Source organism: Lynx canadensis, chromosome D1 (assembly GCF_007474595.2).
Source record: "Lynx canadensis isolate LIC74 chromosome D1, mLynCan4.pri.v2, whole genome shotgun sequence".
NCBI classification, from domain to species: domain Eukaryota; kingdom Metazoa; phylum Chordata; class Mammalia; order Carnivora; family Felidae; genus Lynx; species Lynx canadensis.
Window position 1 is genome coordinate 105,517,502 of NC_044312.2, and position 22,704 is coordinate 105,540,205.

The 22,704-nt window shown below is 51.4% G+C and overlaps 1 protein-coding gene across 2 annotated transcripts in view; it reads right to left on the reverse strand.

Annotated features, from left to right (window-relative positions):
- The window catches only part of VPS37C (VPS37C subunit of ESCRT-I), a 28,464-nt gene extending 25,297 nt beyond the window's left edge, over nt 1-3,167 (reverse strand). For both annotated transcript variants that reach the window (XM_030331482.1, XM_030331475.1), the window contains exon 1: nt 2,956-3,167. The gene's annotated coding sequence lies outside the window, so the exon portion shown is untranslated. The remainder of the gene's footprint in view (nt 1-2,955) is intronic.
- Nucleotides 3,168-22,704: the final 19,537 nt, after the last annotated feature.

The following is a 22,704-nucleotide window of genomic DNA, read 5'->3' on the forward strand; positions in this document are numbered from 1 at the left end:
CAGCAAAGCAGGAAACACCTTTTTCCCAAGTAGTCACAGAACACTTACCAGGGAAGATCATATCCTGCGCCACAAAACACGCCTCAGTACCTTAAAACATTTCAAGTCACACAAGCTACATCCACTGTTTACAAAGACATTAAGTTAGAAAGCAGCGTTTATTGGACAGAAAGAGAGTAAAGTAAGAGTATAAGGCTGACTTTGTGTCTTCTACTATTTGTAATCCTGCTGAGGAGGAATCACATGAATTAGCAGTGGGACTAAAAGTACTGCTGTGTCTTCAATGCTAGGCATACCTGACCTGGGCTATCTGTTTGATAACGTATTCATGGTTGAGTCTCTCCTTCTCTCCACTCTCCAGCCCATCCTAAGCCCCAGGGGCACCACCTAAATCACGACAAACCTGTTTGGTATTTGCTCAAGTCTTTCACAGAAACCAGCGAAGGGAAAGAGAAAACGCAGTGGAGGGAGCACCTGTGAAGTAACATGCCTTTTAAAGCTCCTGAATCCTCAGAGACATCGCCACGACAGAGATCTCTGTTACAGGGCAACTATCCAGGAACAAACCGGAACCTTGTGAAAACTCCAAACTCTGAGCAGAAACTAATAGAATTTTGGAACAACAGAGATCCAGTGGGATTAAAACAAGGTCTTCGATGACCTAATGATGTCAGCCTGGAAAAACCCTACTGGTCCTGGCCAAAAGTATCCGGAAATGATCCGCATGGCTAGTTAGCCTGATGTCCTCTCAACAGCAGATCTATGTCGGAGTAGCAAATTGCACAGCAGTAAGTAAAAAGAAAACGAGAATCCTTAGAAATAATCTCAATTCCAAGAACAAAAATCTACAAGCCCCTGAAAGTGGTGCTTCCCACTCAGTCGGTTAAGCAACCAACTTAGGCTCACGTCATGATCTCACAGTTCATGAGTTCAAGCCTCGTGTCGGCCTCTGTGCTGACAGCTCAGAGCATGGAGCCTGTTTCAGATTCTGTGTCTCCCTCTTTCTTTGCCCCTCCCTCTCTCTCTCAAAAATAAATAAACATTTAAAAGTTTTTAATGAAAAAAAAGGTGGTGCTTCACAAATCTGACTTACAGTAAGAATTACTCAATGCATGTGTTAAAAATACAGATTCCTGGGACCCCTCCAGACAAATCTCCAGAGGTTTGACTCTGTATTTTTAACAAGCATCACAGATGATTTTTTTTTTAATGTTGTTGTTGAAGTAGGCTTCACGCCCAGCGTGGAGCCCAACACGGGGCTTGAACTCACGACCCTGAAATCGAGACCTGGGCTGAGATCAAGAGTCCGATACTTAACCGACTGAGGCACCCAGGTGCCCTGCATCACAGGTTACTCTTAAGGTCCAGCAAACACATGAGCTTTGAAATGAGACTACCGGGTTAAAAATCCCAATTCGGCCACTTACTGGCTGTGTGACCAAATTATGTAACACCTCTACAACTCACTTTTCATCGTAAAATGGGATCACCACCTACCTTGAAGTATTCTCAGAATTCAGTATGTTCACAAAGCCCCTAGAACAGTGCCAAGAGCACATGGCAGTCAAGAAATCAGACCAACTGCTTATCTAAATGAACAAGTCTAAAATGAAATGTTCCACCTAATGGAAACTACAAAGGCACCAAGCCAGTTTCCAAGATAATCGAGGAAAAAAGCCTTTCTGGCCACTCGGACCACCAAGAACAAAGACTCTCACTTCAGCGGCCGATATTTCACCCAAGTCCTTCCTCCCACCCAGGACCACAAAGTCCAGGCCTGGGCAGGGCCGCAGCTCTGCACAAGAGCCCAGGAAAGTCATTCCTTCCCAAGCCCCTCTGTCACCGCCACCTCCAGCTCCAAGACTGACAGTCCTGAGAGTCAGGTGGCAGCATCTTGGGTGCAATGACTCCTGGAAAAGAGGCAAGGAGCCAACGAAGGGAGTGGAAAAGGGCTGAGTCAGCAAGAGGATCACTGTATCACTGCTGAAGCGAAGGGAAGTGAGTCTGTCAAGTTTCCAGAGCTAAAAGTGGACGTTCCTAGGGTGGATGAGCCCAGACCCTGTACTGAGAAAGTCCTGACGGTCTCAGGGGCTGAAACGCCAAGGTGTAGGGTCAGCTCTGCCAGGAACTCACAACATAGCCCTGGGTTACTCCTTCTCCCATCCATAAAGTGGGAAAATAAGCACCTAATTGGCTGTAGGGACGAAAGGAGGAATCAGGCACATACTGGAGATACACAGACACACGCATACCACTGCCATCTGTACCCAAGACCCAGACACGTACTGGAGAAAGTTAGACAGATAGATATATAGAGATATATAAATAATGTACGTACACGTATAAAATACACACACACACACACACACACACACACACACACCAATGCCTTTCTACCCAGCAGGTCCAGGAGTAGGGTTTGGTCAGGGACGCTGGAAAAAAAGGTCAGAACAGACTAAAGGCTGAAAGCTCTGGTTCTTTCCCTGCGCTGGGGAAAGGGCACAGGCGGGGAGTCACAGACCAGCATCACTGCGACCCTACTGGGCCACCGGCCTCCCGTTCGACCTCTGGCAAGTCAGATCCCACTCTGAGGCCTGCTTTCCCATCTGTATAATGGGCAAACGGACTCCAACGTCACTAGAACTATGACCAACAAGATGCTCAAATATGGAATGGGGGTGGGGGGTGGGGGGTGGAGGGTGGCGGTGAGGGGGTGGGGTGGGGCGGGGCCAGACGCTCCACCTGCAGGGGGAAGGGAGGGGAGGGCGCAAGGGGCAGGGGCGCCGGCCTCCCTCCCTTCCGCTGCGAGGGGCAGGGGCGCCGGCGGTAGTCACGCGCCCTTCGCGCCCAATCACCGGCGTCTGCCAGGACGAGGCGGACAGGCGGGGGCGCGCCGGGAGCCACTGCCAGCGCCACCCCTTTCCCCGTCCTCGCCCCTCCCCGGGTCCCGCTCACCTGCCCCGGCCACCGCCGCCGCCGCCGCCGCCGCCACAGCCGCCGCGGGTTAAACCACGGCCCGCGCCCACACTTCCGGGGCCCGCAGGCCCGCCCCCTCCCGCCGGATGTGACACCCTTCCAACGTCCGGGGCTGGGAGCGGGGTCCACGCCGCTGTCCCGCACCACGCTGGGAGACCCGCGGGCCCGAGTCACCACGGTGGCGCCCCAACCCGCCCCCCTCCCCAGCACACACACACACACACACACACACACACACACACACACACACACACACACACACACACACACACACACACACACACACACACACACACACACACACACACACACACGCTCAGCCACCCCGGGCCACACCCACGGGCGTCCTCGCGAGACCCCTCCCGCGAGCGGCGGACGCCCGGCCCCGCCCCCCGCAGGCCTCCGCCCCGCCCCTGGAAGGGGACCGCCCATTGGGCGGAGACCCGGCCGCCCAGGGCGAGTGCGCCTGCGCGGGTTTCCCGCGGTTCCTCTGGTGGCCAAGACCAGGGCTCTTCTGTTTTACCGGGCTTGGCCTTGGGCAGGCTGCTCTAAGCGGCCGAAAGGGGCCCGAGAAGAAAGGAGTGGAATCCCAGCACCTAGGGAACGACTTAGGTGGTCTGAGCTCGGACTAAGGGGCCCCCAAGCCAACCACACGCCCACGGCCGTGACATCAGTCAGCTCCAGGCCGGGAGTGTCCACAGACCTGTGTCCCTGGCAGAGAGAAGTGCCTGTCAGTCTGGAACTGACTGGCGGGTTTTTCAAAACAACTCTTGAGTAGTTTCCCAAGTAACCTGTTTCCCAAGGCCCGAGATTGCACTTGTAGCCCATTCTGTGTGCGTAGCGCTTGACAGACGTCCTTATACATCCTCACTTGCCTAGAATCCCAAGACCGATGACCTGGGAAGAAAAGCCCCCGATGCTAGCTGGTGCTCTCTTCCCTGGGCACCGTGTACTAAACGACCAGACCTGGGGGTGAACCCCATTTCCTGTTTGGCTTCTCAGCGGGGTCCATGATTGCAGCTTTGTAAAAAAAAGGATCCCAGGAGGAGAGCTTCTTAGACCAAGGAAACCGTACCACCCAAAATTGGCCACCATATTAGGTGTGGAATTAAGACCATCGTTGCTAGTGGTAGAAATCCAACTCTAGGCCACCATCTGCAAAATGGGAATTATTGGGTCACATAACTATAAAGTCCAGGAGCTCGATAGCACCAGGCACAGCAGTATTCAAGGTCCCATCCTTACTTGACTCTGTTCTTTCTTTTGGGATATCAAAATTCCTTTCAGCAGAGAGTCTCAAAACTTCCATTTCAAATTATAGAGAGAATGGATCTGATTGGCTATGGTAATCGCCACTGTCCCTATTGGGCAGAGCCTCCTTCCTCTTTCTTGCCACCTCGTGGGCTGCCAGGTAGCAGATGGATTAAGGACCCTTGGGCCAGGTGACCACGCAGTGATCACCTCTAGAGGGCAGAAGGGACGGTGAGGAAGACAGTCTCAGCTACTGACTTGCGTGAGGGATACCACGGTTGGTTTTTGCAAACATCTCACTTTGAGCACAATGTCAGAGTGGCTCCCCTTTACAGCGCCGTCAGACAGCTGGGGTGACGCTGTTTTCCGAGGGGTCGGGAGGACCGAGGCAGATGACCTTAGCTTTGTGTCATAAGACTTTTGTGCTATATAGTTTTTAATCTTGTGCATATGTTACTTTGGTGGTAAAAAATTAGAAAACACTAGGATGGGTTAGCTTGAGTTTATGTTTAGCAAGCCTTTCACCCACTGGTACTGTGTTGGCAGGTGAAATCCAGACGTGATGCCTGGAGCTAGAGTAGCCATCTTGAGCTGTGAGGTGACCGGGGAATGGAGGCCATACTTGGAGGCACAACAAAGCAGAAGGACCCTGAGCCCTGACGCCACGGAGCGTCGAGACCCTGCTGGATACTCACGTCTGGACTTCCACAGGAGAGGGAAATAGACCACCCCGGGTAAGCCACTCTCGTTTCGGGTTTGCTGTCACTCATGCCCTTCAGGTTTTAGACTCCACTTCTGGAAAGCCCCTCTTGTACCCCCAAGGCTGGGTAAGTGCCCGCTTGTACGTTCTTCAAACACCCCACACCCTTTCCTTTCTCAGCATTTGCTACATTTTTCTGTAATGGACCGTTCGCTCCCTCCGGAGAGTAATTTCTGTAAGGATGGGCAGGAACTATTTTATACATCATCTTCTGCGAATGCTAGAAACTCCTGAAGCAATGACAGTAATAACCTGTGAATGTGACAGACACAATGATTCTATCCAGGGGAAATGACAAACTGCTCTATACTTTCCCCATCAAGTAGGTCATTGCCAAGTCATCCAGGTTTGGGGTGGGGGGGACGACTGAATTAGCAAAGATAGAGAATTAGAGCAAAGGAGGGAGGGAGAAAGGGAGGGAGGGAGGAAAACGTGGCGAGTCGTCTGAGGCAGGTGGCCCTGGAAGAGGGTGCTCTTCCTACCTCGTTTCCTCCTATTTTCCACTTCTGGCTCTTTTCAGCTTCCCCAGACTCAAGCCCACCCCGTTCGGTCCTGGTGTCCTATCGCTGGCACATATGTCCCTTATACCGTGCCTCAGTTACATCCAATTTCATTCATATTTCACAGTGAGCCTGATACATGCAAAAGAGAGGGAGAGAGAGAGAGAGTGCGCGAGAGCAAGAGAAGACAGCTCCGTATTCTTCTCCCATTCTGTCATTCCACATACATTCACTGCTAAGAACTGCAGACACTGGGGGGTCTGGGTGGCTCAGTCGGTTAAGCGTCCAACTTCGGCTCAGGTCACGATCTCACGGTTCGCAAGTTCGAGCCCCACGTTGGACCCTGTGCTGACAGCTCGGAGCCCAGAGCCTGCTTTGAATTCTGTGTCTCCCTCTCTCTCTACCCCTCCCCTACTCTCTCTCTCTCTCTCTCTCTCTCTCTCTCAAAAATAAATATATTTTGGGATGAGCACTGGGTGTTGTATGGAAACCAATCTGACAATAAATTTCATATTAAAATAAATCAATAAATAAACTTTAAAAAGAATTAGCACTACAGAGACAATGGTGAACAGACACCATCTCCAGCCATGGGAAAGTTACGTTTTTGGTGGGAATTTGAGAGGACCAGGAGATCTCTCTTCCCCAAGATATCTCCGTCCTTCAGATGATCTTCATCCAGCACAAAAAAATATTCAAGTCCAGATATTCCCTGTGTTTCCTCTCTACCCCCTCTACCAAGGGTGGGTGGGTTGGTTGGGCTCCTCCACTTGGATCTTGTTATGCTGGTTGACTGGATGAAGAAGTGATGTAAGCAGAAGTGAGGAAAGCGGAACAGGTAGGTCCGAGTTTGAGGTCGGACGAAGAAGGTGTTTGAGAGGCTGAGGTATTGTGGGGGCGAGGATTCGGGACCCGGTTGGAAAAGCAATTTTTGAAGGAAGCTTTGCCGCCTCGCACGCATAATCCCCAATTCGGGCTTCAGGAGATCTTCGGTGAAGACTCCGTCTTTTTTTTTTTTTTTTTTTTTTTTTTTTCTGGACTCGCAAGTCAGAATGGTCTGGCTGGTTTCTCACTCGGACTCCTTCCTCCTGGCGTTCACTCGGTGCTCAGCAGATCCGGCTGTACCCCCCAGAAAGGAGTCGTGTCTCCAAGGCAGGGGCTGGTAGCTGCCTACAGCGTTACCCCGCCTCTCGTTTTCCTTTAAAAATAGAGTAGGGGCGCCTGGACGGCCCAGTCGGTAAAGGGTCCAACCGACTCTTGGTTTTGGCTCAGGTCATGATCTCGCGGTTTGTGAGTTCGAGCCCCGCGTCAGGCTCCGTGCTGACAGCATGGAGCCTGCTTGGGATTCTCTCTCTCTCTCCCCTTACTACTCTCTCTCTCTCTCTCTCAAAATAAGTAAGTACACTTAAAAAAAAAAGTGTCTAAAATAAAATAGAGTATATTTTATTGTACAGCAATGTGTCCAGTAGCTAAAAGGACAAACCAACCAACAAAAACCCCTGCATTTCCCAACCGCCCTTGCTGCCAGTTATGATGGTGACTTTGTGTAACAAGCAGAAGGATTGCGAGGAATTACTTGGAAGGCTGCTTTAAAGGAGCGGAGTCAGCTGGGAGGTGAGTCCTTTTGCCTTCCCACCTTCTTAACTGCTGCCTTGATTTCATATGTGATGGCTAGAATTCTTCTAGCTGTGTTGGACCATGAGGTGTCCTAGAAAATGGAAACCATTCAAACTCTGGATGGCCTACCTCCAGACTGGTTTGAGTGGGAGGGGGAAAAAAAATCAAGTTTTATCTTGTTACGGTTATTTTAGGTTTCTTGCCACGTGTACCCAAACTTAAACCTGATCTGGTTATCATTAATACAGTACACCTTCATTAGTATTCTGTGGGGTTTGGTAAACGAATTTATATTTTACAAGTTTCTTTATGGTCTTGTTACATTGATGCAGAAACCATATATATACGAATATATATACTGATGCACCCTTGTGCCAATGCAAAATTGTGATTAGAAACATGCCTTCTTGGGGCGCCTGGGTGGCGCAGTCGGTTGAGCGTCCGACTTCAGCCAGGTCACGATCTCGCGGTCTGTGAGTTCGAGCCCCGAGTCAGGCTCTGGGCTGATGGCTCGGAGCCTGGAGCCTGTTTCCGATTCTGTGTCTCCCTCTCTCTCTGCCCCTCCCCCGTTCATGCTCTGTCTCTCTCTGTCCCAAAAATAAATAAAAAATAAATTAAAAAAAAAACAAAACAAAAAAAAAACGTTGAAAAAAAAAAGAAACATGCCTTCTTAAAGGTATAGCTTTGGGATTTTTTTTTCTTTTCATTTTTTTCGCCCTTGGTTTCCTGACTTATTAACAGCCTAGCATATATCCTCTCGTACGATCTCATCCAAATCTGTATCTACTGGCCCAAAGAGGCTGAGGGGCAGGGTGGGGAGAGCTAAAAAAGAGTAAAGTATAGGCACGTGAATGAAGGGTGGTGACCATTATTGCTCGTCATAAATAGCCAGGTCACATTACCCCCCCCCTCCAGCCCCCACCCCAGGTTTGCCATGACTATGGAATTTTCTTTGGCCACCGCGGTGTGCACAATATGTCACTTCCAGGTAGAAGCCTTCGCGAAGCAGTGTCCTGTTTGCCACGCATCCCCTTCCCTTGCATCAAGAGGGCGTGACCGTGATGAGCAGGGTCCCCTGCTAACCCGTGTCACGTGTGAGTGTGCGATAAATCTTAGTTGTGTTGACCCACTGAGATCTGGGGGTTGTATGTCTTCACAGTGTAATAGCTTATCTGCACTGAAACAGGAGGGCTTAACAGGGATGTTGTCTCCTTCTTCCTTTAATGATCAAACCCCGAGTCTAGGGCCACCTAGACGAAAAGACTAAAGAGGACATACATTTCCTAACCTGTCTTTCACCTAAAAGGACTCCTGTGACTTCATTTCGCCAGTGAGATATGAGTGGAAATAATATTTACAACTTCTGGCTGTGTCCTTTAAGGAACAGGGCATGTCCTGCTTCCCCTTGTCTACTTCCTGCTAGCCAGGATGCAGATGTAATGACAGGCGCTGGAGCAGCCACATTAGACCAAGAGGTAAATATCACGTGTTGAAGGTGGCACGGCAGAAAGAAAGAATTTGAGTCCCCGTCACTGGGGAGCCACCTGGAGCACTGCACCGGAGAGAAATGAAATTGTATTTTATTTAAGCCTTGGTTATGTAGGCCTGGGTTATGGAAGTTGAGCCTGTAACCTAGTACCCAACCCCCATGTTAGCCTTACTTGGACAACAGAGTGTGAAGAATAGAAACCATATCTATGGACTTAGGAACATGTGAGTTCCCTGCCCTCCAGAACATGTGGTCTAGCAGGCATATCAGAAATTCAAGAAAGGGCAAAGCCACAATGGCAGAGGAAACTTCAGGGCGCTCCAGGAACACATAGGAGGGCAACTTAAATAAGTCAAGGTCCTGGTGGGTTGCGTGAAGAAGATCGTCTTAGGCCTTCTTAGGTCAGCCTTCCCAGAAGTAGCCCCAAAGATGAGGTGTCATGTATAAGGAATTTCTTTCAAAGTTGCTCTCAGAGAAACCAGTGAAGGACCAGGGGAAGGCAGGACAGGGAAGGGACAAGCCTGTTCCCACGGGGAACTCTGAAAGGTTAAGTCTCACCTCGAAAATGCCCAACCCAGGGGCGCCTGGGTGGCTCAGTGGGTTGAGCGTCCGACTTCGGGTCAGGTCATGATCTCGCAGTTTGTGAGTTCGAGCCCCGCGTCGGGCTCTGTGCTGACAGCTCAGAGCCTGGAGCCAGCTTCAGATTCTGTGCCTCCTCCTCTCTCTGCCCCTCCCATGCTCATGCTCTGTCTCTCTCTGTCTCTCAATAATAAATAAACGTTCAAAAAAAAAATTTTTTTTTAATTAAAAAAAAAAAAAAAAGAAAATGCCCAACCCAGGGGTGCCTGGGTGGCTCAGTTGAGCATCTGACTTCGGCTCAGGTCATGATCTCACGGTTTGTGAGTTTGAGCCCCACGTCCAGCTCTGTGCTAACAGCTCGGAGCCTGGAGCCTGCTTCGGATTCTGTGTCTCCTTCTCTCTCTGCCCCTCTCCCCCACTCGTGCTCTTTCTCTTTCTCTCTCTCAAAAATAAATAAACATTAAAAAAAAGTTTTTTTTTAAGAAAAAAGAAAATGCGCATCCCAGGGCAGGGGAGCTCCCCGCAGCCGTCTGAGGGCCACTCTGTGCCCGCGGAGCCGCTGTAATAGATCCTCCAAAGCCAAGTCGCAGATGTCACTAGAAACAAAAGCACACCAAAGCCAGGGAAGATGCAACCTCAGACAACGTCCACGTGCTCTACACCCCCTCCGCTCTCGCCAGCATCGGATCAAGAATCCCACCAAAGGGGGGTGGGGACGCCTGGGTGACTCAGTCGGCTGAGCGTCCAACTTGGGCTCAGGTCGTGATCTCACAGTTTGTGGGTCGGAGCCCCCCATCGGGCTCTGCGCTGACATCTCGGAGCCTGGAGCCTGCTTGGGATTCTGTGTCTCCCCTCCCCCTCTGCCCCTCCCCTGCTTGTGCACTCACTCGCACGCGCTCTCTCTCTCTCTCTCAAAAATAAATACATAAACAAAATAAATAGGAAAAAAATTAAAAAGAATAAAAAAAGAATCCCACCGAGGGGAAGAGCCCCTTCTAGACTCCAGAGCGAGCCATTCTGGGGAACCAGGGAGGAGCCGTCAGCTGGAGTGTGTATCACCTCAGCATTTAAATCCCCACCTTCCCCCATACGCACATTCATACACACTGACATACTCATTTATACACTCTGTTCCTCACACACCCACACACACACACGCCAGTATTTTAAGAGCAGGAAGCAGGGAATGGGAATGGCCACTGAGGAAGTGCTCAGTGAGACAGGCTGGGCTCTGTCTCCAGCTGGGGACCCCCAAGAACTGTGAGCCTCGGGTCCCGTCACAGCTGCTCATGCTTCCATCCTCACTGGCCACCCGATGGGCCACGATGAGGCCCCAGGAAGTCAAACACGGCTCCCCGGGCCCCGGGCCCGGGACCGGCTGGTGACAGAATAAAAGGGCAGCCTCTTGGGGCACCTGGGTGGCTCAGTCGGTTAAGCATCTGGCTCTTGATTTGGGCCCAGGTCGTGATCTCACGGTTCAAGAGCTCCGGCCTCACATCGGGCTCCGCACTGACAGTGTGGAGCCCGCTTGGGATTCTCTCTCTCCCTCTCTCCCTCTCTCTCTGCCCACCCCCTCTCACAATGAATACGTAAACTTAAAAAAAAAAAAAAAAAAAAAGGACAGCCTTTTCTCCAGGCGGCAGACCCCAGGCAGACCCCACCAGAGAGGGGGTCAGGCAGCCTTGGGCCCGGAGGCCCACAAAGCAGCCTAATCCTCCCAGGCAGGCCGTCCCAGAGCCAACATCACACGGCTAGTGAGAGTCTGATTCCGGCCTCAGGCGTGGGCCTCACAACGCCTCTGAGTTCCAATTCATTTTGTCACTCAGTGACTTCAGTCTGGGCTGACCTGGGCCAAGGCCTTTCTGTTCTCTGGGCCTTGATTCCTGCCCCTGCAAAGCCAGGGATGGAACCAGATGGCCCCTCAGTCATGACGTTCCACTAAGAGACAGCTCCTTCTTAACCCCCGAGTCCCAGACAGGCTCCCCACATATGGCAGTGTAACCGACGTTATGTAATACACGGCACCTGGCAACGGTCTAAGCACCTACGCATATTCATGCACGTGGCTCTGTTAGGACTGGTGATGAACCCATCACGCTGGTGATGAAGGATGGTGAACGTGACGCACAGGAAGAGGAAATAACTTGTCCGAGGTCACACAGCTCGTCGAGGCCACGCTCGCATGTGAGCCGAGTCCCTCTGGCTCCAGCGTTGCGTTCTCAGGCGCCGTGCTCTGCTCCCCCTCGTTTTGTAAAACAGCGTCTCACACATCCTCCGATTTCTCAAGTTCGGTCTTCTCTCCCTTCCAGGCCACGCTTCCTCCCCCTCCGTGGAATCCAGTGAGATCCGCACACCCGTGTGGTGTCAGAAAAAAGTGGGGGTGGGGTCCAGAAACACAGCTCGCCCTCTGTCTCTGGGCAGGTCACACAGGGCCCCCCCCTGCCCCGGACGAGGGCCAGTCCCACGGGGTCCCGCCAGCTCCTCTCAAGGCCACATGCGCAGCAATCAGACCTCGGCACCCCCCTACCTTCGATCAGAAATTCTGCCCCCTTCCCGCAGAGCTGAGCGGGAGGAGAACCAGCCCCCCCGGGGGACACCCCCGTGTCCCCCAGAGATGACTGCCTCCTCCTTTCCACCCTGGCACTTGCCCCTCTGTCCACCCTGCCCCCCACGCCGCTGGGTGCTCTCATTTAACTTCCAAACACTTGGCTATGGTGGGAGTTCTTTCGGGGCAGAGCTCCTGTCCTACCGCCACGAGAACAGGAAGGAAATTCACATTTCCAAATATTACACCAGCTCCTTTCCGTGCAAAGTGCTTGGCAAATAGCTTAAGTGACAACGAGAAGTTGATAACAGAAGTGGTTCTAAAACTCAAGCGAAATCTGCCTTCCCCACAGTTTAAACTTTGTCCCATTCTGCTGTGAAAATTCGCCACGGAGGAGGCCTAGTCGCTTGGTTCTGAGAAAACCTTTTAGATTTGAGGTTGGTCCTTCCGCCTCACGGGAGTCTGGAATCTCCAGGGCAAACAGCCCCCCAGGATGTCTGTGGCCTCTGCCTCTTTCCCATCACCCCCCACGACGCCCCTCCCCAGTGACCTGTCCACACGCCCGCCCCCACCCGTTTCCACAGCCCCCCTCTTTCCTCTCTTGCAGCCTCTTCGTGTTCCAGCCTCCCATTCCTTTTTACTCCTTTGCTTTCCACGGCCTAACAACATCGACTCACCTACTCAGCGCTGCCCATTGTACACAGGATAAAAATTCCACGCTCCTGAACACGGCATTCAAGGCCCACCCATGACCTGGTCTTTGCTCTTTCCCACGTCAGCCCGTGTGTTATTAGGGCTGTCCTCCAGATTTTTCGAATCTTCATTCTACACGCATGCTAGATTACACTTCCACCGTGGTCCCTTAAATTCAGGGCGGCCACGTGACTTGTTCAGACCAATGAAATTTGAGCGGTAGTGGCGCACGTCACTCCCGGCAGACGTTGTGACGGCCACCGTGCGAGCCGACACCTGTCCTCACCATGACCACCAGTGGCACTGCACATGGCGACGTCTGCAACCATCTGCGTCCCAGAGGGGTGACCTCTCCAGTCACAGGGCCTGTAATGGACAGACAGGAAGAGCGAGAAAGACACATGATTTTTCAGGTGGCCGTTGCTTGTTGCTGTCCATTCCTTTTTTTTTTTTAATATTTAAAACAAATGTTTTCAACGTTTATTTATTTTTGAGAGCGAGACAGAGGGTGAGCGGGGGAGGGGCAGAGAGAGAGGGAGACACAGAATCCAAAGCAGGTTCCAGGCTCCAAGCTGTCTGCACAGAGCCCGACACGGGGCTCGAACTCACGGACTCTGAGATCGTGACCTGACCCGAAGTTAGACTCGTCACCAACTGAGCCACCCAGGCGCCCCTGTTGCTGTCTATTCTGACTGATAGCATGTGTCACTCGGGCCTATGACCCTCGCAATTCCACCTCGCCAGGTGACTGACAATCCCTTGAGCTCACTGGGAGGCTGGTGATGCCTTCTTTGATGTTCTCTGCTCCCTATGCCCATCTTCTCGTCCATTCACCCTCCATGCAGTTGCCCCACCAGGAAGCCTTCCTCACTTTCCACCCAAGAACACTGAAGGGAAGAAAAAACTCTCCTCTACCCTCAAGGTCTTCGAACCCAACGAAGAACTCAATTGACATGAGGCAGATTAACAGGAGAAAAAAACCAAAAGTTTTATTACAAGCACGCAGAAACCCAATAATGAAATTGAGATCCAAAGAAATCTCAAGGCAAGTTTTCACACCTTTTAGACAAAGAGGCCATAAATCTGTGAGGAATGAACAGGACAAAGAAAACTTAACCTGGGGAGCTTCAGTTAGGAATCCTAAACGGAATTTGAGCCGGGGCAGTAAATTAGGAAGAAATGAACAAGGGTTGTTTATATATAGTCTTCTTGGAGCTGAATGTCCCATCTCTGGTGATAAGGATCTCTTTAGGTCCTAGATGGAACTTGCAGTCTGGTGGATCTGGGTTCAAATGTTGGCTCTCCTACTCACCAGCCATATCTCCTGAAGGGAGTACCTGACTCTTCTGAGCCTCAGTTTCCTCATTTGTAAACTGGGGACAATCTCGGCCTCACAGGGCATCCATGAAAAGCACGTGGCAAAACGTATCCGGTGTCTCTGGGGTCCCTTGAATGAGTCAGGCTCTGTGCCTGGGAAACCGGAGCGGCCAGGGAAGGTCTCACCGAGGAAGGAACAGTTGAGTTGGTGGCTGAACGTGGAGAAGGAGACAGCCATGCAAAGGCCTGGGAGAAGAACCTTCCAAACAACGGAACCGCGATCGCAAAGGCCCAAGGTAACCAAATTCAATAAATGGCTGCTTTTCCAGCTCCGGTCTTCCTTCCACACTGCAGGGGACACCTCGGCCACAGGTCGCCCAGCGTGACCTCATCACCTACCTCACTTGCAAGTTACCAGCAATGAGCGGTCACCCTCCTCCCCAGCACCTCTGAGGCTGCGTGCGTCCTGAGGCAGGACGATCAGGGAGATACTGCGAAGTTTGCTGCAGGCCTCGGGCCGTGTGGATAAGCTGGTTATCTCCAGGGGCACAGCGGATGTCACTGCTACCACCAGCGACTCTGACTCTCTCGGTGCTTGTCCTCCTGGGCGGAACCTCCAGCACACCGATAGGGCCAAGAGGAAAGAAAACGCTCTGGTCTGATCTTCCCCCGTGTGATCGCGGGGCCGCCCGAGGTGGCTGTGCCCTCGGCCGATCTGGTCCCTCCATTCCTTCTCCAAAGATGGCCGTGGGGCATCGGCATCAGCTCCTGACCCTGAGGCCCGGGCGCTGGAACTCAACCCGCAAGCAGTTGAGATCCAGGTAATGCCCAGCCTGTCCTTATGGGTCTGCCCTTGTCCTCCATCCGGATCCACACAGCAAAGTCCCCAGAGAGTGCGAGTGGTTTCATCCCCCATCAGGGCCTTCAAAGCTCCAAGGTCTTTCTTTCTTTTTTTTTTAAATGTTTATTTATTTTTTTTTTTCAACGTTTATTTATTTTTGGGACAGAGAGAGACAGAGCACGAACAGGGGAGGGGCAGAGAGAGAGGGAGACACAGAATCGGAAACAGGCTCCAGGCTCTGAGCCATCAGCCCAGAGCCTGACGCGGGGCTCGAACTCACGGACCGCGAGATCGTGACCTGGCTGAAGTCGGACGCTTAACCGACTGCGCCACCCAGGCGCCCCATTAAATGTTTATTTATTTTTGAGACAGAGAGAGAGAGAGAGAGAGAGACAGAGCACGAGCAGGGGAGGGGCAGAGAGAGAGGGAGACACAGAATCCGAAGCAGGCTCTGCGCTCCAAGCTATCAGCACAGATCCCGACGCAGGGCTCGAACCCACGAACCGTGAGATCGTGACCTGAGCCGAAGTCGGACGCTCAACCGACTGAGCCACCCAGGCGCCCCCAAAGTCTTTCTTGAGCATAGACAAGCCCCTTGAATGCAGGCTTGTCTGAGCCTCCTGACTTGGCGAGGCGTTCCCTAAAGGACGAATAAGACATCGGCTCTAAGTTGCCAAAGGCTGAGCAGAGGAGGCTCAGTGCTCTAAATTCAGGCCAGTGCCAGGCAGTCCGGGATTGCATGAACGAGGAAGGGGAGCCGTGGGGCTCGGCCTGAGTCAGACGCTGTCTGCGTGACTGCCGTCTGGTGCCACTCCAGCTGGGGCCGTGCCCGCTGTGCCCGGCACCTGGGAGAGCCAGCTCCCAACATCGTCCTCCTGCTGCCCCCAGAGGCAGGTCTGGTGACGGAAGCAGGCCAGACTTGAGAAGAAAGGGGAAGGACTTCGGCCCCGGCAGCCGAGGACCTCCGAGAGTCGCCCACGGAGGCGACGGCAGTGGATGCCATTGAGCGTTCTCTGAGCTGTCCCCGCTCCGCGCCCTCCCAGCCTGAGGACCAGACGTCTGGAGTCCCAGCGCTTCGCTAGCTTTTCTTTGGTGAGTCGCACTCCCCAGGCCCCAGTTGCTTCGTCTCGAGGATGAAGGGATTGGACTTTTTCAAGGACAGCAGACGGTCCAGACCGCACGCCAGTGCCGGTTAGCGTGACAAGTGGCTGAGGGGTGCGTGTTGCCCAGGACTGCCCGGCGGGGTCTGCCCTGGACTCCAGGTGGGCAGGGGCAGACCAGGTGCCATGATGTAACTGCCACCCCTGAGCCGGAGGACCTTTGGGCCTTGCCCGGCAGAACATTCTGCCGCTCGGAATCTGTGGGCTGAGATCAGGTGGTTAAAACACAGATGTTACCGACGGGGAAGGTTGCGGCTTCTTCAACAGAAACCCCAGCTTAGGCTGATGAATCATCTCTCCTAAAGGAATAAATACCGATAAAAGGACTCTGGGTACAAGACCTGCCAGGAAGGAGAGCTCCATCAGATAATATTTTAAATGCTTTGCATGGCCTGCCCTTTTGCAGTCCGGCTTGAGATGATGCCGCCAGCGAGGGAGCAATCGAGGGGCCGCTGGCTGGGGCTGTGCCTCCTTCCCGTGGCTCACCAGCAGCGAGGATGGCTCTATGTCACCTCCACATCTGGAGCCAGAATTCTGGCAGATAGGATGCCACCTCCCGCATGTTTACGGGGAGACCCGCTGGGGCTGGACCAGGGGCAGGTACCATTCCTTGCCCGGGGCTTCTTCCACACCCCGGTCCCTCCCGGGCCTTGCCCCAGCTGCCCTCCCTCCTCTTCCAAAGCTCCACACCCCCTCACCCTCGGCCTCACTCCTTGGCTCCCGCCCTACCCAGGCCTGTCCCTCACCTTGCAGACAGCACTGAAGATGAGTCCAGGAAGGGGGATGCCCGGTTGGTTTTTTCTAAAAATTCGCTCATCCACATCCGGGCCTTGTCGTGGCTCCTCAGAATCTCCAGCTGGCTGGTCAGGCAGCCCCAGGGTGGGGGTGGGGGGGGCAGTTCCCAGGGGAAGAGCTAAAGGAGAAGCAGCTCCTAGTGACCCAGTCAGAGGGGGCCGGCTCAAGTCTGCTCTTCTTGGGTCCATCGGGGTAACACTAAAGGCAGAAACCTCAAAATGTGAGGGTTGTGTGGGGGGGTTGGTTGTTTTTTAATTTTTTTTTAATTAATTAATTTATTTGGAGAGAGACAGCGTGAGCCAGGGAGCAGGAGAGAGAGGGACAGAGAGAGAGAGAGAGAGTCCCCAGCAGGCTCCAGACGGTCAGCACAGAGCCCGCCACAGGGCTCGAACTCACAAACCGTGAGATCACGACCTGAGTCAAAATCAAGAGTTGAACGCTTGACCGACTGAGCCACCCAGGCGCCCCTCTCACGATGCCTTTCAACGGTTTACTGATTTGAATTCGGGATCAGGATAGAAAGGACGTACACATGCATTGCATTTGGTTGTTGTCTCTTAAGACTTCGAATAAATAATAGTGTCTCCCCTTTGTGTGCTTCCCCCAGATCCATTGTTGTATCAGGGGCTGCAAAGCAGCGATTTCTTCACTCCACCATTCCTTCTGAATTTAATTTCTAGGATGCTTCAGTAAAAAACTTGCCTTTGCCAATTAGTTGTAGTTACCTGAAATATACTTCACTCGGACAAAAATAGCGTAAATATCGATGATTATTTCCCTTTCTCCATCAATGATCAGACGAACGAGTCGGTGCCCTAGCAATGCCCCGTGGTGACAAATTAGATGCCGTATAATATCCTACGGAACTCATGACTTTTTGTATATTTGATTTGTTTCGATCAAGTTGAGGCGATGCATAAAGCGTCCCACTTTTGGCCAGCGGAAGCCTCTTCCTATTGATTCCTGAACCTTTGGACAGGATTTCGGTGATCTTTGGAGGCTCCCAACCTTCTGGACCTTCGAGACAATCCTAGGCTCACCCTGTGCATTTCTTGGCCCAGCCCTGGAATCGGCCATCTCTTCAAGAACCCCTGATCCTCTAATAAGTAGTAAATGGTATCTGGAGGCCACAGGCTGGGCCCCAGGGCAGTCTCCGCTATCAGGTTATCACTGCTCCCAGGCTTTTCACCTGCCAGAGCCGGGAAATACGGCTGATCCTTGAACAACACGGGTTTGAACCACACGGGTCCACTTAAACTCCATTGGAGTCTTTCCAATACATACAGCGCAGGACTGCAAGTGTATTTTCTCTCCCTTATGATCTTCTTAGTAACACATTCTTTCCTGGAGCTTACTGTATCCTAAGAATACAGGATATAATACGTATAACGTACAAAACATGTGTGAATCGGCTGTTTATGTTCCCAGTGAGGCTTCTGGTCAACAGTAGGCTATTCGTAGTGAAGTTTTAGGGGAGTCAGAAGTTATATGTGGGTTTTCGGCAGCCTGGGGAGAGGGGGTCAGCGCCCCTAAACCCCACATTATTCACAGGTCCGCTGTACATACTTAGTTAGAGAAAGAAAAATAATTAATTGGTACCAACTGAGACTTCCAATTCAAGCTGTCACCAACTTGAGGACCGTTGTGTTCATTTGCCACAGTTTATCCTCCATGCGGGGGGACGTCTTTTCGGGTGAGGGATTCTGTGGAACATGTACATGGTTGCAAAACCACACAAGAGAACAAGAAAAAATGTCACTTCTGACCCTGCCTTTCCCTATTAGTAACTGTGCTCGTTAGTTTTGAGTTTCTTCTTCCACGGATGCTTAGTAAAAGTAGGCATATATAAAAGCAGCAAGCTACAAATACTGTTCTGTGTTCTGTTCTACCCTGTCTTTTTTTTTTTTTAAACAAACAATATACCCTTGAGATTTCACCCATCCCTTTCTTTTTTCCATCTGCATTATACCCCGTTGTGCGGCCACCTTGCAGCTCGTATCCACGCTCCCCTTGACCGTCACTTTGGGAGTGCTGCTAATTTTTTGCTTTTGCAAATAGTACATGTAGCTTATGAGTACATCCTCCTTAAAAAAACAAAATCACGGGCCCCAAGGGCATCACGTAGGCCAAGTCCCCAGTGGAGGCTTAATGCATAATCTCACTGCAGTTTCAACCTCCCCCAGAAATGTGGTCTTAACCGGTCAGTCAGGAATTCTCTGATGGGCCCTCTGGATCCCCTAAAGGAAGGTAAGGTGATCTTCACGATAAGACCCCTTAGTTCCCCCTGGAGGGAAAGCAGGCTTGCCTAGCACAATCTTTTTCTTTTGCTGGTAATTTTCTCGCCCCACCCGACTTGTAGGAAAAGTCTCCATTTCATACAGCTCCTCAGGGGCTCCCCTCTCTTTGCTTAGACAGGATGCTGCCCGATCCATGAATTGTATAGCCAATTAGATCTTTAAATTTTACTCGGTTGAATTAACAGGTTGAAAAAGCCTGTAAAAGGCTTTTTGCCAATGTATCTTTGGGTGAGAGTCCTAGAAGTAGAATCGCCACATTCAAAAGGGGCATGTGTCGGGGCGCCTGGGGGGGCTCAGTAGGTAAAGCGTCCCACTTCGGCTCAGGTCACGATCTCACGGTTCGTCGGTTCGAGCTCCGCTTCGGGCTCTGTGCTGACAGCTCGGAGCCTGGAGCCTGCTTCGGATTCTGTGTCTCCCTCTCTCTCTCAAAATTAAATAAACATTTAAAAAAATTTAAAAATTAAAAAGGGGCCCCCGCTCCATCTACTACCCAAGCCTGGGGACCAGGCCAGCATCCCACTGTTCTACTCAAGGGTCAGTCCTGGACAGATCTCACAGAGGAACCAACACCAGCGTCCTGGCAGTCCTAGAGGAGCTGGAAAATTCCATTCCCTTCTCTTTGGTTGGAATAACACCAGTTTAATTGGGCAGCCCTGTTCATCTCAGGCTAAGCAGAAGCTTTTTTTTGCTTTCTTTGATTGACAAACTTAAAACTTAATTATTCCTTTGTGTGTTGGCTTGGCAGACAAAATGTTTCAAGGCATGAATCCTCTTGGGAAATTAAGTCAGGTGCTCAGCAAATGGAGGTTACTGGTAAGTTTGTTGGTCATCTGACCCTGGTGGTCCTTCTTTACAAATGCTAGGTATTCCAAAAGATAAAAATGCTGTTTGGGAGGGACGCACGCACCCCAATGTTTATAGCCGCTCTATCAACAATATCCAAGATATAGAAAGAGCCCAAGTGTCCGTTGACTGATGAAGGGATTAAAAGATGTGATACAATGGAATACTACTCAGCGATCAAAAAGAATGAAATCTTGCCATTTGCAACAACATGGATGGAACCGGACTGTATTATACTAAGTGAATTAAGTCAGAGAAAGACAGATATCATATGATTTCACCCATATGTGGAATTTAAGAAACTCAACAGATAAACACAGGGGAAGGGAAGGAAAAATAAGATAAAAACAGAGGGGGGTCAACCATAAGAGACTCTTAAAGACAGAGAACCAACTGAGGGTTGCTGGAGGGGCGGTGGGTGGGGGGTGGGCTAAATGGGTGATGGGCACTAAGGAGGGCCCCTGTTGGGATGAGCACTGGGTGCATGGAAGTGATAAATCCCTGGGTTCTGCTCCTGAAACCAATACTACACGGTATGTTAACTAACTTGAATTTAAATACATCAATTTTTGAAAAGGCAAAGAAAACTAATATGGCGAGGATGCATTCAGTCTCTTATTCGTTCAACCAACGTGAACTGAACACCCCTTCAGTCTGTGCTCTACTCCCACCGCTTGGCTAGAAATAAAAACCTGTGCAGCCCACAGCCCACAGTTGCTGGAGGCTTGTCTCACACTATGTTTGTGGGTCGGTTTGTTTTTAAGAAAATAGTTGCTGACATTTGAAAGTAAGGATTTCACACAAATATCCAGGCTTCTGACCTCTCTTGAAAACTTGGCCAGGCTGGCATCATCAGCCAGACGTGGCAGCTGCTGGTTGGAACGGGGTAGAGGCTGCCCCCTTGTGGTGGGGCAGGGGATGCCCCGTCCAGCCCTTCCATTCGTTTCCCTCACCTCCTGGATCTTGAGCGTGTGAGCCCTGCCCTAGATGGCAAGCTTCCTGAACACAAGGACCACTTGTGTCTTATTGGACTCTGACTTTCTAGCATCCAGCCCAGACCCCAGCACACGGTGGGTCCTCAATAAATGTTTGTTTATGAATAAGATCTCTTTTGGATGCACACATCACATTTCTCCTAATATTAAAATGGTGCAGGGGCGCCTGGGTGGCTCAGTCGGTTGAGCGTCTGACTTCGGCTCAGGTCATGATCTCGCGGTTCCTGAGTTCAAGCCCCGAGTCAGGCTCTAGGCTCACAGCTCAGAGCCTGGAGCCTCCTTCGGATTCTGTGTCTCCCACTCTCTCTGCCTCTCCCCCGCTCATGCTCTGTCTGTCTCTCTCTCTCTCTCGAAAATAAATAAACATTTAAAAAAATTTTTTTTTAATGGTGCAATGATGCTATTGCTCTAGCCTAATCTCTGGAACAGAGAGACATCGTAAGTGCCCTTGGTCTGTGCCATCCCATCACCTCAAGTCACTTGTATGCAGTGTGCTGTCCCTCAGTGTCTTCACTGTGACATTTGACCCCCTAGCAATCTCCTCTCCAAATGAGGCTCCCAGTGCATGTACCTCCAGGACCCTTGGGGGAACTGCAGAAATCAGAAAAGTCAAGCATAACACCTGGCACTTGTTTTTATCACATTATTAGCAGCACCTTTATCTCCAAGACAGCAAAAGTCCCCGCTCTTCGTTAGATCTTGTGGTTTGGGCTTTTTGTTTTTTGTTTTTTGTTTTTCCAGCCAAGCCCCAAGGAAGAGATTACACCAGAAATCTCTGTATTCTGTGAGTTTTCTAAATCCCCTCTTCACAAACACTGATGGGCTAAAGATCTTATCGGGGAGGTTTGTATTTCTTATCAGGTCCACTTAGCAGCCCTCAAGGGGACAACTAGGACAGGTCAGAGCACATATAGCAAACAACTTTTGCCGGCCACTGCACGCTCAGAACCCGAGGAGAAAGCATGAAGTGGTTTTGGGTCCTTGGGCTGGTGGCCCTCTCAGAGTGCTTAGTCACGTAAGTACAGGGACTGCAGGTGGCATCAGCTCTCTTTCTGGGCTCTTTCTTGCCGTCTTAGTCTCCTGCCCATCCATGGGTAGAGAAGAGAATCTAATCATTCCCAGACTGTCTTAAAGTTCAAGTCTCCCTTTATTGATCAGTAGCTTACCATGTGCACTTTGGGGCCCCGGGTGTCTTGGGGCAGGCCTGCAGGGTTGTACCGCTCCAGGGGTGCCAGTCATACGAGCTATGTGAAAAGGTGCTCCTTGGAATTGCTCAGTGCACAACCTGTGCAACCGCAGGCATGGTTCTGTCTAGGAACAGCATTTCTCCTGCATTTGTTTCTGGGTCTCTTCTCTGCTCTCTCTCCATTTCCACATGTCTATGTCTCTGTTATTCGTCTCTGTCTCTTTGGACGTCTCTGTGAATGCAAAACACTGTATTTTTTTCCATTTTGAGTCTTACTTGTTTCTCTACCCTCTTCGTTTCCCTCATTTATTCCCCACCTCCTCACTTCCTCTGTAACCCCTGTCTTCTGGCTGAGCCCCGGAAAAAGATCAAGGGGGCTACTTGTAGGCCCAAGTTTGCCTCTAACAAGCAGTGTGACCACAGGCGAGTCGCACACTCCCTGTAAAAAGATGACGACTATTTCTGCTCCACCTCCCTCCCGGGGCTTCTTTGACAAAGACACAGTAAGGTGACAGTAGCAACAGTGATGGCTGCCCCTGTCGAGGCCTCCTACCAGTCAGGAGCATCCTAGCCATCCTTTTGCTTAACGCCCAAACATGCTACGTGGGGGGGGGGGGGGGGGCGGATTATTGTCATTCCACCTTTTTGCAGGTGGGAAAGTGAGGCACAGAACGGCCATATGGCTTACCCCAGATTACACAACAGAACCTGTATCCAAACCTAAGTTTATCGCTTCGGTCTTTCCATCGTGTTTGGGGGGGGGGGGGGCTGTCCTGATAGTAAGAGGACATCGTAGAAATGTTGGGAAAACCCCCGATAGCGTGACAGGCAGCAGAAGATCTGGCAGGGGCAGGGTCACA